This window comes from Callorhinus ursinus, unplaced genomic scaffold (assembly GCF_003265705.2).
Source record: "Callorhinus ursinus isolate GAN/ISIS: 27379988/994484 unplaced genomic scaffold, GSC_fseal_2.0 scaffold4, whole genome shotgun sequence".
NCBI classification, from domain to species: domain Eukaryota; kingdom Metazoa; phylum Chordata; class Mammalia; order Carnivora; family Otariidae; genus Callorhinus; species Callorhinus ursinus.
In genome coordinates, this window is record NW_027397066.1 from 131,565,222 (window position 1) to 131,579,530 (window position 14,309).

General features: G+C 38.1%; 1 pseudogene; it reads left to right on the forward strand.

The window, feature by feature from the left end:
- The first annotated feature begins 3,504 nt into the window (after positions 1-3,504).
- LOC112826262 (U2 spliceosomal RNA) lies at positions 3,505-3,662 on the forward strand (annotated as a pseudogene).
- Positions 3,663-14,309: the final 10,647 nt, after the last annotated feature.

The following is a 14,309-nucleotide window of genomic DNA, read 5'->3' on the forward strand; positions in this document are numbered from 1 at the left end:
GGTGGGGGGGCAGTGAAAGGATTCACCCAACACAGAACAAAAGACATAGATGTTTATGGAATACCCCAAAAGGGAGGGGCAAGGGGGACAACAAAGGAGAGACCGAGGCAGTGGGTGGGGGTTGTTTTTAAAGAGGAAAGGTAAGGAAGTATGGGGATGTATGGAATTTCCCCTTTTTTGGTAACTGTGCCTGTTGGTCAGTTAGGTCCTATGGTGATTTTGAGGTGGGTTGTCTGAGGGGCCTGTCTGTATGCAGCTAGGTGCTCCCTGGGGCCCATTCTACATTCCATTGCTCAAGCCTATTGCCTAAAAGCAACGCTACACTTACTAAAGATTTTATTATAGTCATCACACCTGTCATCCTGCATATTTTAATCTAGTCCTCCTGCTTTATCTGTAAAGCCTTAGCATGATAAAAGCGTATATATCTTTAAAGCACTGCATGTAATGTACATTCACCCAGTAGCACAGATTCCAAATGTGTTCCACAACACTCTTACTAAAAAAGAAAAAAAAAAGAATCTTGAAACCTGTGGTTTAATAGGTGTCGAATGCTGTTATGGAGGCTGGAAATCCCAAGATCCGCAGTGGCCAAGCTGGAGTCTCAGGAGCTGATGGTACAGTTAGTTCCATTCCAAATCCAGAGGAAAAAAGAGATGTCTCAGCTTAATAACAGGTAGAGAAAGCAAATTCCCCTAAGGAAACTAAGGTTTGCCTTTTAGTTCTATTCAGGCCCTCAGTGGATCAGATGAGGCTCACCCACATTAAAGAAGACAATTTGTTTCGCTCCATGGATTGATCCAAACATTAATCTCCTCCAGAAAGACCCTCACAACACACCTAGAATAATGTTTAACCCAATACCTGGGTATCTTGTGGCCCAGTCAAATTGACTCATAAAATTAATCATCACAATATGTTTGGAAGTGTGTTCAATAAAGTTGAACAATTATAAGATTCAGAGCCTTAAAGGCAAATCAAGGTATGGATTTGCATATGGCTTGGGTGACTTTAAGAGCTGATATGATACTGCAGAATTTCTGAAACATTTTGACTGTGTGAAATGAGAAATACTTCTGACCTACCAGGACAAGGGGTTCTAACCGGTACATTTTTATAGTAAATAATTGGAATTCTATATAGGTCGTAAGCATTTTAAAAAGTAGTTGTTATGTTCTTCGTTGGAAGTTTGGGGTTCCAGAGCACATCAATAGATCCTGGGAAGTAAGAAAAGAAAATTAAAAACAGGAAAAGTTAAATGATTTTGACAAATATTACTGTGTTTTTTTTTTTAAGAAATGTTTGTTTTTTCTGATGACCAGAGTTATCACTATGTAAAGATAGTGTGGATCTATGTAATGTATTATTTAAAGGGTACAGATAAAGACAAGATCGCTTAACTTAAATAGTATGAAAAAGTTCAATATATAGGAAGATGGGGGAAATTAAAGTTTTAAAAGGGATGTTTATTAAAATCATTGGGGAAAAAAGGAACAAATGAATTTTCTTTCTTGCTAGTTTGGCATAGATGGTAATCCAAAACAAAAGTCATATGGAGACGAATAGTCAATGAGAGAATATTTGCAGGGAATAGACTGACTTGTGACGGTTATTGAATCACAAGATGTGAAGGAGAGGAGAGCCCTGGAACCAGAACCAGAATCCCATCATGGCTGGAACTGTTATATAAATATAAATGACTGTTATTTAAGTATAATACAATGCAGTAAGCACAAAAATAGTTTCATGTTCACTTTACGACTCATTTGATAAATGTTAAATATTCCATTAAAATTTTAGCACCCTGAGAAATAGTAACAGATGCTTAGTAAATGTAAGTTTCCTTCTCTTTTCTTACTCTTGCAAAGAGTTAAATTGTTTTGGAATTAATATCCTATGTATTTTGATTTCTGATAATTTCTGTCACCTAATACTTTCTACCAGAAAGGCTGAACGGAGGGGTCAATGTTCCATTCATGACTTAACCAGAAAAGAGAATTGTCCATTCAATTTTTTCTTACAAAATTTCAAAAATCTAAATCAGATTCAGTGCCTTGAGAAGGTTTATTATTAATTTTAATTATTAACCACAGGACATAGATGATGCATACAAGATGCAATGTAAGGAAGTTATCTCCACGTAAGAGAGAAAAACACTCTCTGGGAGATCTGAAGCCGGGTTTAAAGTGCTCCTGGCTCCCTGAGATAAGATTCTGCAGCACTAATAAAGGCAGTGAGTTATGTTCTAAGGGGATACCTGGAATCCAGCAATGAGGAAGCCATGGTCAGCTGTGGGAAAGTCAGAGGCCTGTCCTGGAAGCACTCCACAAAGGGCCCTATCACACCAGGCAAGCCCAATATGGCGGGTACCATGACAGGAAGCCCCTGACCAAAGAAGGTGGAAAAGGTGTGAAATCTTGCTTCCAAGAAATCCCCGTCCCAAGTAATTAATATTCCACCCCCTAGTTAACAACTGTCAATAAGATACAGAAACCCAACCCCCATGGCATGCAGCTTTCTCTCAAGCTCACCCACTCTCACATCTGGAGAGTGTACTTTCCCTTTAAGAAACTCTCCTTGTGTTGCTCACCTGCTGTGTCAGGTCTATCCTTGAATTCTTTCCTGTGAGGGGACCAAGAGCCTCTGGCAACATCTTTCAGATTGAATGGGTCAAGGCCTCAGGGCTCAGTGACTCCCCAGTTCACCCAGCAAAAGCATCACTACATGGGCTTTGGCCAAGAGTGGCAGAGTGAGACGGTAGAAACAACGCGTGGAGGGGACACATGAACATAGATGAGGCTTGTGCACTGCTTATCGTTTAGAGTTTTTGATAGGAGGTGACCACCTACTGTGCTCCACGACCACATGGGGTGGCCCTGTTAGAGTGGAAATAATGACATGGCGTGATTAGGCAGAGAAATTGCCCAGATTAATGTTTACATTCCCCATTTCCTGCTCCTGGCATGCAGTACACTAAATTATTTCTGGAGCTTCCATGATGAACATAAGTATGCTGAGAGAGCTGGTAACTAGAAAGAATCTGAGGTCTTCAGGAAGGGGATGCAATGTGGGAAAAGGTAACTACTGCTAGACATTTGCATGGAGGTTAATGCATGCCCAGAGGCTAAGAGGGATTAAGTACAAAGGACAGCTAAAACCAGCAGGACAGTATTCAGGTAACAGAGTATCCCTTCCTCTATCATGATGTTACATGTTTCCATCTAGTCTTAGATGCTACAGAGGGAAAAGTGAAGAAAAAGGACAGATTAAAATCTTGAGTTGACTGGAATGCAAATCTGCCCACTTCTAAGTAGATACAAAGTCAAATCATTCATGAGCAACTGATTTCCATAATCGGAAAGTAAAGAGAGAGATATTTCTGCCCATCAGAAGCATAAAATGGTTATAGAAACATTTATGCTTGCTAGACTCTGTTTCTAATCATTTTAAATATATAAGCTCATTTTATTCTCTAAACAACTCTTTGAGGTAAATACTATTTTTATTGCTTCTTGGCCTTTTGGCTAAGGTCAAGCGTCGTATCTGTTTTTATCAGCAATTTAAAAATGAGCAAACTTAAGAGAGCTCATGAACTTAACTAGTAAGAGTGCTATACTTCACAATGGGAATACTTTCTATCTACTTAATTTTATGCACATTTTATTTTTTATCTCCATCTCTCCTCTTCATAGCATATATTCTTTGTTGATAATAACTATTACATTTCTTGTTTGTCTCATTTTTAACTTAGCCACTTGAAATCTTTATAGACTTTTAAGTTCCTTCCTTTGGCAATATTGCTCCCTCATCTCCCATAACTTTTTACTTGTGATTTTGTGTTATCAAGCAGGCTGAGTTAATAAAAGTTTTTACTCTACATGTTTCATGTCCAAATAGTTCATTTCTGCTGATAGATTTTCACAAGATATTCATAACAATTAACTCACAGAGTTTTTATAAAGTGAGTAGAAGCCGGATAAATGATTCATGAATTCAAGGGCCAGAATAAGTGTCCAAAAATCAAATGAATTGGTGAAAGGCCATATGATATACTGCATTACAGTATATGCAATATATTGTTCATATAAAATAAATTTATTTCCATTATTTGTCAGCAGTCAAAGCAAGTATGAAATTTACTTTCCCAAATTATTTTTGAGAAATTATAGCATACTATAAGATAAGGGCCTAGACCTTAAAGTCTGACAGATCTAGATGCCAGTCCCAGTTCCTCTAGCTTATTAGGTGTTTAATTTGAGACAAATTCCTTAACTTCTCCAGTCACAGGTTTTTTTTTTTTTTTCATTGATAACATAATAATTATAATATCTGTACGCCATAGTATTTAGGGGGAGGTTTGGGTCAGTTATGAAAGTAAGTGACTTAGCCTAGGGTAGAAAGAAAATAGAATAATTACGTTATCATCATTATCATCACCACCACCACCGTCATCATCATCTTTATCATCATTACCTAATCATGTTATTTCTCTTCAAAAAGTCAACTATTTATTGGGTGCTGAGTGTGAGTAAATCACTGTTTTAGAGATTGGGACACATTAATGAACAAAGCGGATAAACAACTGTCAGTCTCTTTGGACTGCTATAATGAAACAACACATGGTTATAACAAAATAACAAAGGCAAGCTACAAACAGAATGCTTTAAATGACAGAAATGTATTTCTCATAGTTCTGGAGGCTGGAAGTCTGAGATCAGGGTCCCAGATGGCGGGGGAAGGGCCTTACTTCAGGTTGCGCCTGCAGAGCTCTCCCGGTGTCCTCACTTGGTACCAGGGGGCAAGAGCGCTCTCTGGAGCCTTTTTTATAAGGGTATTAGTCCCATTCATGAGGGCTGCACCCCCATGACCTAATCATTCCCCAAAGGCTCCACCTCCAAATACCATCACATGGGGCATTAAAATCTCAAAATATGAATTTGGGTGGGACCCTAACATTCAGACCATAGCAGTAACTCTTGCTTTTTACTATTTACATTCTATCAGGATATAGACAAACATCACACAATAAATTAAATATGTAAGTAAATCATATGGCCTTTTTATAAGCCATTAAATGTCCTGGAAAGCAGCAAGGAGCAGAACAGGGTAGACTCTATCTTGACTGTTGATTTGAAGGAACCAGGCTATGGAATAGGTTAGGCTCAGGTCATGATCCTGGAGTCCCGGGATCGAGTCCCGCATCGGGCTCCCTGCTCAGCAGGGAGTCTGCTTCTCCCCCTGACCCTCTTCCCTCTCGTACTATCTCTCATTCTCTCTCTCTCAAATAAATAAATAAAATCTTTAAAAAAAATATAGTCCTCATTGGAAAGGCAATATTTGGACAAATGCTTAAAGGACATGAGAGAGTTAGCCAGAGAAAGTAGTTTCAGGCAGAGGAAATGACCAGTACAAACGTCCTAAGACAAGAGCGCCTGTGAAATTGGAGAGATTACAGGGAGACCAGCATGGTTGGAATGGAGTGAGTGTCTGGGAAAAAAGGGGTTGAGGTCAGAAAGTTAACCGTGGAGATCGATCGTGTTGGTGCATGGAAGCTGCTGTAAGTGCTTTGGTTTTATTCTGAGTAAGATGAGGGACCACTGCAGGTTTTGAGCCAGGAACAGATGACGTGTCAACATCCTCTTAACATGCAGTGAATCAGCACTTAAAACACTCTCAGCATATAAGAAATGCTATAGTTCCTAATAGTTATAAGACATCTGAACTGTTCAATTGCCAAGTTTTATTTTAACTGGATTTCTTCTTGCATTTTTCAGTAAAAGAAATTATAAAAGAAACACTTCAGAAACAAAACTGATATATATATAGAACATAAAAAGTATGTATTTCATGAAGGAATAGCAAGGATGGATTTCATGTAATAATAGAGTTAAAATTTTGTATGTTACTTAATGTATGGTCACAAATCTATTTATGAATATACCTCTATAACCCTAAATTTTTTTTATTATTTTTTATACCTACACTTCTCTGAGATTTTTAACACATGTGCTCAAATATATACCAAACTAGGTGTAAAATGTTTAACTATTTGAAAGCAAATAAGTTGCAGATATTCATAAATATGAATAGCTTTATCATTTTTAAACACAGCTGGTTAAGGATCGTGATTTGAAACACTGAATATGCAACTAATTTGCATTTGATTTTCCTCTTCTTTTTTTCTGTCCTATTCAGAATTTGATTTGATTTATAAACATACTATCAGGGTCAGCTTGGTCCTCATGTAAGAGGGCCTCATCTTGGAGCCACTTAGGCATTTGTCTAGGTTGCATGCACACTGGAGCTTGGACAATAGCTAAGTGAGGCTGTGTAAATATAATTTGAAGAAAGAATTAGAATCCAGAGAATCTTCTAGAAGTATAGTTCAGAAGCTACGTCAGCACATTTTCTGCATTAGTTCTCTTATATACCTTAACCTATTCATTGTAACTCAATGACTACTCAGTAACTACATGTACGTGGGTTCCCACTATACTCTAGAAATTAAAAGACAGGTGTCATTTGTTTCCTACCTGACAGACAGAAAATGCTTAACTTCCTTTAGCCTTTAGTCTAGACTCATAGCACTGCTGGATGTTTTAGAGACTGCGTGGCCCTGTCCTTCATATAAACTAGAGACCAGAGAAACAAAAGGGCATACCCATAATCTCATAGCTAAAGTAAATGTTCTGCGCTTAAGCTTTCAGACACACAACTGCTTTCTGAGAAGGCTTCTTTTTGTCTATGTGTAAGGAAGCAATTCTTATTTTAGGTAGAAGTGGTCTGCTACAGTCATTGAAAGCACGATGCCGATTTCTGTTATAAAACCAAGGTGACGTGATTGAGAAGGAACATCTGATGGAGTAGAGAAAGGAAAGTCAAAATCTAAATGATTCATAAAAGACTGCCTTGGGAGTGGTTAACTCTGGTAACCAAACTGGAAATTCCTTGATGACTCAGGGCCTACTACTCATCTGTGCTTGGCAAATTAATGGGGAACTGAAGGCTTGCCTCAGACAGGAAGTTGGAATTTAATGGGTAGTTAAGTAGTAAAGAACAGCTCTGCAAGAGGAAGAATAAAAAAGTTCCCTTGTCAGGAAACTGACATGAAGCTTTTAGTCTCCAAGAAAAACTCATCCACTCTGGAAATCATGTTACCATGAATATGACAAAGTTGAGATGCTAGCCCAGAAAAGAGGTGAAGGAATTAGGTGATAACAAAGAGAAGAAAACCTTCAGACAGAAAAAAAAAGATACAATAGATTTTGGAATGATGTCCTCTTGACTCTTAAATTATATAACTGAAATTATATTTAAATTACCGTAGAATAAAATTCAAGTATATTGGTTTTCAAGTGCAGCACATATCTTAGGTCAGTGATGTGGGTTGTATATTTGGTAGCCAAAATAATAGAGGAAAATAGGTAGGTTTTTAATAGACAATGGCCAGGGACACTAAATATTCTGCAATGTGGCAAACACAAATAACCCTCCCACCCAAAATGTTATCAGTTGCCCCACTGAGAAAAAAATAACTCAAAGGATGTCTTTTTGAGGAACCAAGTGTGTACTCTCAAGTGTCGAGTCCAGAAGCAAATAGAAAATGCTCAAAACATGTTGAATGAAACCAAAAAGAACTTCTCCTCTATAACCTAATCTATTTCTAGACATTTATATCTTTTCTTTTCATTAATATTTGGTTCAGTGTTGGAAAGGACCTGGAATATTTCCTTAAAAAAGGTCTAAAATTTTCTAATCTGAAATTTCAGATAGGAGTGATGGCAAGTCAAAACAATGAGTCAGTGAATTAGGAGCGGTAGAATGTGCCAATACCAGGAGGTGATAAGCGAAGGGAACTGTGACTGCTGTTATCCTAGCCTTTTTCCCAGATTAACTCCAAAACTACAGAGGAGCATGCATTCCAGTATCCTATGATGGCATTTAATGTTCATAATGTGCAAGGAGAGCCTGGAGGAGCTGGGTAGAGAGTTATTATAAGAACAAATCTGAATCCAGTGCAATGCCTAGGTATCTACCTCTCTGCTCTAGACACTAACCTGATCTGAAGCAGGTGCCTCCAATCAAGGATCTTGAACCACCCAGTTTAAAACATTCCCAATTCTTGGAGAGTGACTTTGACTTGTTCTATTTGCTCAAAGTGTTGCTTTAGAAGTCAAGATGGAATAATGAGGTCACTAATTGCCCCACTACCTTTGGAACTTAAGCACTATTTTATGACCCGAAACAAGCTTAGTCATTTTTCAGTCTGTAAATTATCACATCATAGTTGTCAGCTCAAGATGATCATGTAGGAGGGAGAAAAGGTGAGAGTCACAGACATGTTTCTATAGTCAAAAGGGAAAGGAAGATTACATTGTGCTTTTATAATTGAAACCTCCATGTCCTATTTGCATGTCATATGTTTTTAATTTTATGGTCTTTATTCTTGCTCTGCCAATTTATTGATAAAAAGTATCAACTCCATAGAAAAAAATTAGAGACATTTTAGTATCTAATAATTTCATCGTACATATCATTTTCTTGTGGGTCTCCTAGAAAATTTTCAAAAATGTCTCTGCTACTTAAAATAAAATAAAATGTTATTTTAAAGAAGGGAGGAAAACCCTTTACTGTGTCAGTGTACATTTTCACAATTTATCTTCTATCGACCTTATCAAAGACCTTGGAATAAACCCAAAGTAGATATTATGTACAGATTCTATGAATAAGTAATGATATGGTTATAAAGCAATTTCCCAAGTTATTAAGTACCCATTGGTATTAAGCATCCAAGGATATGCTGACTACTGGGAAGTGGCCTGCTCATATGAAAGAAGTAAATTCACTCCACAAAGGCAAGAGCATATGATTTACTATAAACACCTTCTCAGGTATTCAAGAAAGAATAAACTTATCTCACACCATTGAGAAGTGTTCTCCAAATTTATTTTAAAATTATCTTCATCAGGGGTGTATGTTAAACCCAATTCCCTCCCCTAGAGCTTATGATTTAGTACCTCTAGTGTATATGTGAACCTATCTATCTATCTATTTATCTATCTATCTATCTATCTATCTATCATCTATCTATCTCCAGGGAATTTTTCTGATGTAGGTAAAAAGTACACTATGAAAAACCCTGCTGTAGAGCAGTTTTAGGTTAAATCTTAATCTATACCAGTTATCCCAACAGAGAAAATTTAATACAGAGAATTATAACGTAGGTATAGAAAACTATAAAAAACAGAGGGGCGTGAAAGAGAAATTAAGGTGTGTTAGGGGTCCCCATGAGCAGCCCTAGGTTTTTGAAAGGACCCACAGGATTCAACGTACAGTCATATTCATGGCTATGATTTATTAAAGCAAAATGATAGAGAGCAAAATCAGCAAAAGGAGAAGATTCATGGGTCGCCATTGAAGGAAAGCAGACTCGAGCTTCCAAATGTCCTCCCTCTTCCGGTGGTGTCTGACAGAATGCCCTTAATTCCTTCAGCAGTGAATTGTGGCAACATATGTGGAATTTTTTTACCGGAGAATCTCATGAGACACTCCGTAACCAAGAGTTTTACTGGGGGTGGTCACACTGGCACTCTCTGCCTATCACATACCAGAATTCCAGACCCCCAGAAGGTAAGCAGGTACTCAGTATAAACCACAGTATTTGCGGTTTAGGCACAACAAACCATCCTTATGAGGGAAGGGTGGGGAACCAATCAAAAATCTAAGTTCCCAGACACCAGCCAGGGGCCAACCTTGCAAGCAGGACTTTCCAAGAGGGGCAGTCCCCCACCCCCCCCCCCCCCCCTGCCTGTTATATGAATGAACTCTTTTTCACACATAAGGTGCCTCAGAGGTAGTAGCCACTGCGGGAAGCAGTCGCCAGGGCCAGAATTGAGAAAGCAATGAAAAGAGGTTGGCATTATTAAAATTTAAAAGTTTGGGGGAAGGGCCTCCTGGAGTGAAACTCAGACCTCTGGGAAGGGGGTGGTGCTCCCCTGGCCATCCTGCCCCTGAGTCAGAACAGAGCTGTGTGGAGCTGGAACACAAACATCCTGCAGGGGACAGTGGTATCAGATGCGTGACACTGGTGTCTCAAAGGGGGCTCCATGAACCAGTTCTGCAAGTAATGGAAACAATTCAACCTGGAACATCTTCCGTTTCTACAAGCTGTCACTGCCAAGAGGAAAAAGGAGCGGGGCAATGCTGCCTGGAGCAGGAAATTAACAGTTAACACAAGAAGTTCCCAGGAAGTCCTTTCTAGAGCTTCTCAGCCTGTGTCTAGCACCCTCTTTGTGCAGAGCCTGATGGGAGGGCTGGCCAAGCTAAATGGGGTTTACAGTTGCAGCACTGGAGTCTGGAAAGGTGGATTTGGAGCTCAGAATCAAGAGCTTAGTAGCCAGCACAGGATTTTGTAACTTTTCTCAGACATTCCTATGGAAACCTAAAAAGTTTATGGAAGATAATTCATACATATAAAACTGCGGCCAGAAACATTTGGAGTGATGCTGTAGGAATATATGCAATGGCAACACACACTACTACAGTGATGTGTAGAATGTAAAGTGACCCGTGAAAAGTAATATATCTGTGTACCACAACACCGGCCTGTTTCTACTGGGGGGCTCCTAGTCCATTTCCACAGAAAGCTAATTGGGACGGGCAAGAATCAGAATTAGGCCACATTATCCTGGATGGCATTCCACTCTGTATACTCTTTTACTGTTGGGAGATAGGTATGGTAGTCATGCAGTGGCCATGGCCAAGTTCAGTAAAATTTTCTCTCTCTAATATTTCATCTGATATTATGTTTTGGAATATCACAGCCTGACGTTCTTTTAGCAGAAAAATGCAACTGCTTCGGTCCCCTGTCTGGCTGTCACCCAATTGATCTGACTGCTCTTAACTTTACCCTGATTACTTCTACTTCTTATGTGCACAGAAACCATCTGGGTTGCATTCGGTCCAAAGAGCAGTGTTCAAAAAGACGGGAAAATGACAACTGTCATATATTGATCTCTTAGCATGAGCCAGACATTTTCCCAAGTACTTAGGCATTGTCACTTATGTCTATAAAACTCCTACAGGCAAGGTATTACTTTCCATTTTATAGATATGAAAACTAAACTCATGTTCATAGAACTCTAACACCTGTGTACTCCATAACAGGCCCCACTGCACCCAAATATTTCATATTAAACTTCCAATTTTCTTTCTTTAACTTCATACTCAATCCATTACCATAAACAGAGCCTTGGTTTAACAGAAAGAATCCCAGAAATAAAAGTAATGGTAGCTAATCGCTGCCTTTCTTTTATCTATAACTAATCAGGCTACCATTTGCTTCCCTTACAAATTAGCATAGTTGACTTCTAAAGAAAGTAATGAGATCCAGTGGAAATATTATAAGCCTTGCAATCAGACATAGAAGGTTTTAAATCCAAGCTCCAACCTTATTATCCAAGTGAACTTAGAAGTTCTCTTAGCCCAAATTCTTAATTGCAAAAATGAAATAATACCTAATTTACAAAAGTATTCCAAGAGTTAAAATTCTGCATGTAAAGTGCTGGTTATACTTCATCTAATTTGTGAAACTGATTCAATAAATTCCCTGTAAAGTTTTAATCACAGGCTCAAAATTTTCCATCACTTATAAAATTGCTTTGGGGTATTTGGTGAAGAAATAGCTTTCTTTATTCCAATTCTAAATTTGAATTCTAAATTTAAGCGCATTTCTCAATCTTTATTTTTCATTTCCTTTCTGGCTCATGCTTCCAAAATTATGGCCACCAAAAATAAAACAAAAAACAAAAGCAAACCACATCCATCATGTGTACTGTATTCTTGCCTGGTTTCACCGGCCACTTTACCCCTCACATTTTTTGCAGAGTCAAGTCTTATTATTTTATTTTTAAAGCCAAGACTCTAGGTTAAATCTAAAAATAATTCCGTATAATGGCACTCTCACTCACCTAAAATGCTTTTCCCCTTTTTCTTTATAGCAGTATTTTTGGTTTTGTTTTGTTTTTATTGTTACCTGCATTAACAATAGACTTTACTATTATACTTCAGAAGGCAATGAAAATGTATGCTGTGATGTAGGAGAGCAATGTGAAACCCTGGAAAAGCATGAATTATTTCTTAATTGCAAATCTGAGAGTTTTAATTATTGAGATAAAAAACTCTGAATGATGTATATTTAATTAAATCATTTTCCTGGGTCAAGTAATCATTACTTACTATTTGCATGTTCTTTATTTTCATCTGTGGCATTTGTTAGATTTGTCATGGATTTCTTCTCCTATTGGCACTTTACTTTCCAAGATTAAGTCCCACAGCCTGTTAAAAAAGAGCTATTTACCCCAGAGTCATTAGTAATTTTACAAGCAGAAAAAAGAAAAAGATCTGAGCATATAGTTAAGACTTCACAGGGAATTTATTGAATCGGTTTACAAATTAAGTCAAGGATGGACTTCTGAAATATGATGCATACATAATAACAACAAACAACGAAGAGTTAAAAGTCTAATAATGTAGATCCAACATTTTCTATTAGAGATACAATTAAGACATAAATTCAATGTTATGCATCAGCACAACAGGAGTATGACAAAATGAAGTCCAAATATGAGTGACTAAACAAACGAAAGCTTGCATAAAATCACATGTGATAGACCAGCCCTCCAGTGGAAGTCTCCTATGTGCAGCGATTCCGATTCAGAAGCCCTTGGGGTACCTGGGTGGCTCTGTCAGTTAAGTATCAGACTCTTCATTTAGGCTCTTGTCATGATATCAGGGTTGTGAGATCGGGCTCCACACTGGACGTGGAGACTGCTTGAGATTCTCTCTCTCCCTCTTCCTCTGCCCCTCCTCTCTCTCTCTCTCCCTCTAAAAAAACAATTAAAATAAATAAATAACATGGCTATTTATTCAGAGATACAGAAGCCCTCGCCCTATAACAGTGTTGTCTGACCCTGAAGTTCTGTGATGCTGACAACAGAGGAAGAGACCATGTTGAGTGTATTGTGCAAGTTCTTAAATGCCTTGGTATGGAAGTGATGCACATCACTTTGGTTCATGTTTCTTTGCTTAGATCAAGTCAATAGTCTCACATAATTAAAAAAGGACTTAGAAAGTTGAATCTTACTATGAGACCAGAAAGAAAGAAGAACCAGAATTGGATGTATATAGAAACCACAACCACAGTCAAAAAGTATTTTTTATTATATTCATTTAGTAAAAACACTGACTCCCTATATGTGCCAGTGTCTGTGCTAGATACTGAGGATGTAAAGCTAATCAAAAATAGAGATTTTTAGAACTTTCCTATAGCTTACTGTAGAGAGAGAGATCTCCACTCACCCTCTTTAAGTAAACAATGCAGTTCTCACACAATCTGTTGGCCTCATTCTTAATCCAAACAGAATGGCTAATGGGCTTCATACTTGGTGTGAGGGTACAAAACTGCTCCGGAATGACCTTGAACTACAAAGTTTCTGGCCTTGGTACATCTGCATGGCTGTTTCTGGCCTAACTGAAGTCATAGGCTTACAAGGATTTCATAATTGGGTGCCCAAGGTTGCACCTGTGGCACCTTGACTTTCCATGATGCATGTGCAGGCACAGTATTTGCTACTTGTATAAAGCAAGGGACCTGGATTCAGCAGGAAACACTGGTTTCCAATCTAGGTAAGCAGCACCAGATATGCTGCCCTAAATTCCATACCGCATTCAGTGTCAAAAGAGGAAAAAATATACAGATGAAATTTAGAGGTACAGGGCTTGCGACAGGCTCAAGGGTCATTCCTCTCTGTTCTCAGTGTGACTATGGGCTGGTATGAGGGAATAATTTCCATGAGAGGCAGGTTTCATACCCAAGGTTGTTGTCTGTTTTAAGTAAGAGGCAATGACACCAGGTTCTGTACCATTAGCCCAAGAGAGTTTGGAAGAAGTTATTTTTTGAGAGATTTTTTTCCATACAAAAACATGGGCTAAACGGGGAAATGAAAATTAAAGAGATTTCATAAATTTAAATGGATTTAAATATGCTATAAAGGAAATTGAGATACCTCAAATAGAACTCAGGGAAAACTCAAATAATGATAGCTGTAAAGAAAAGCATGATAATAAAACAGAATCCCAATAGAGACAAAGGCAAAGCTGAATAATATCTGAGATACCAGTGATATCTATGCAAAAATAGTCTAATGTCTCTCTAGAGGTGGCCATAAATATACTTGACCCAGTCTAGACAGAGGTCTTGATTCTAAATTGAATAATTTGCCAATATGTAGAATCCCTCAGGTGCAAGT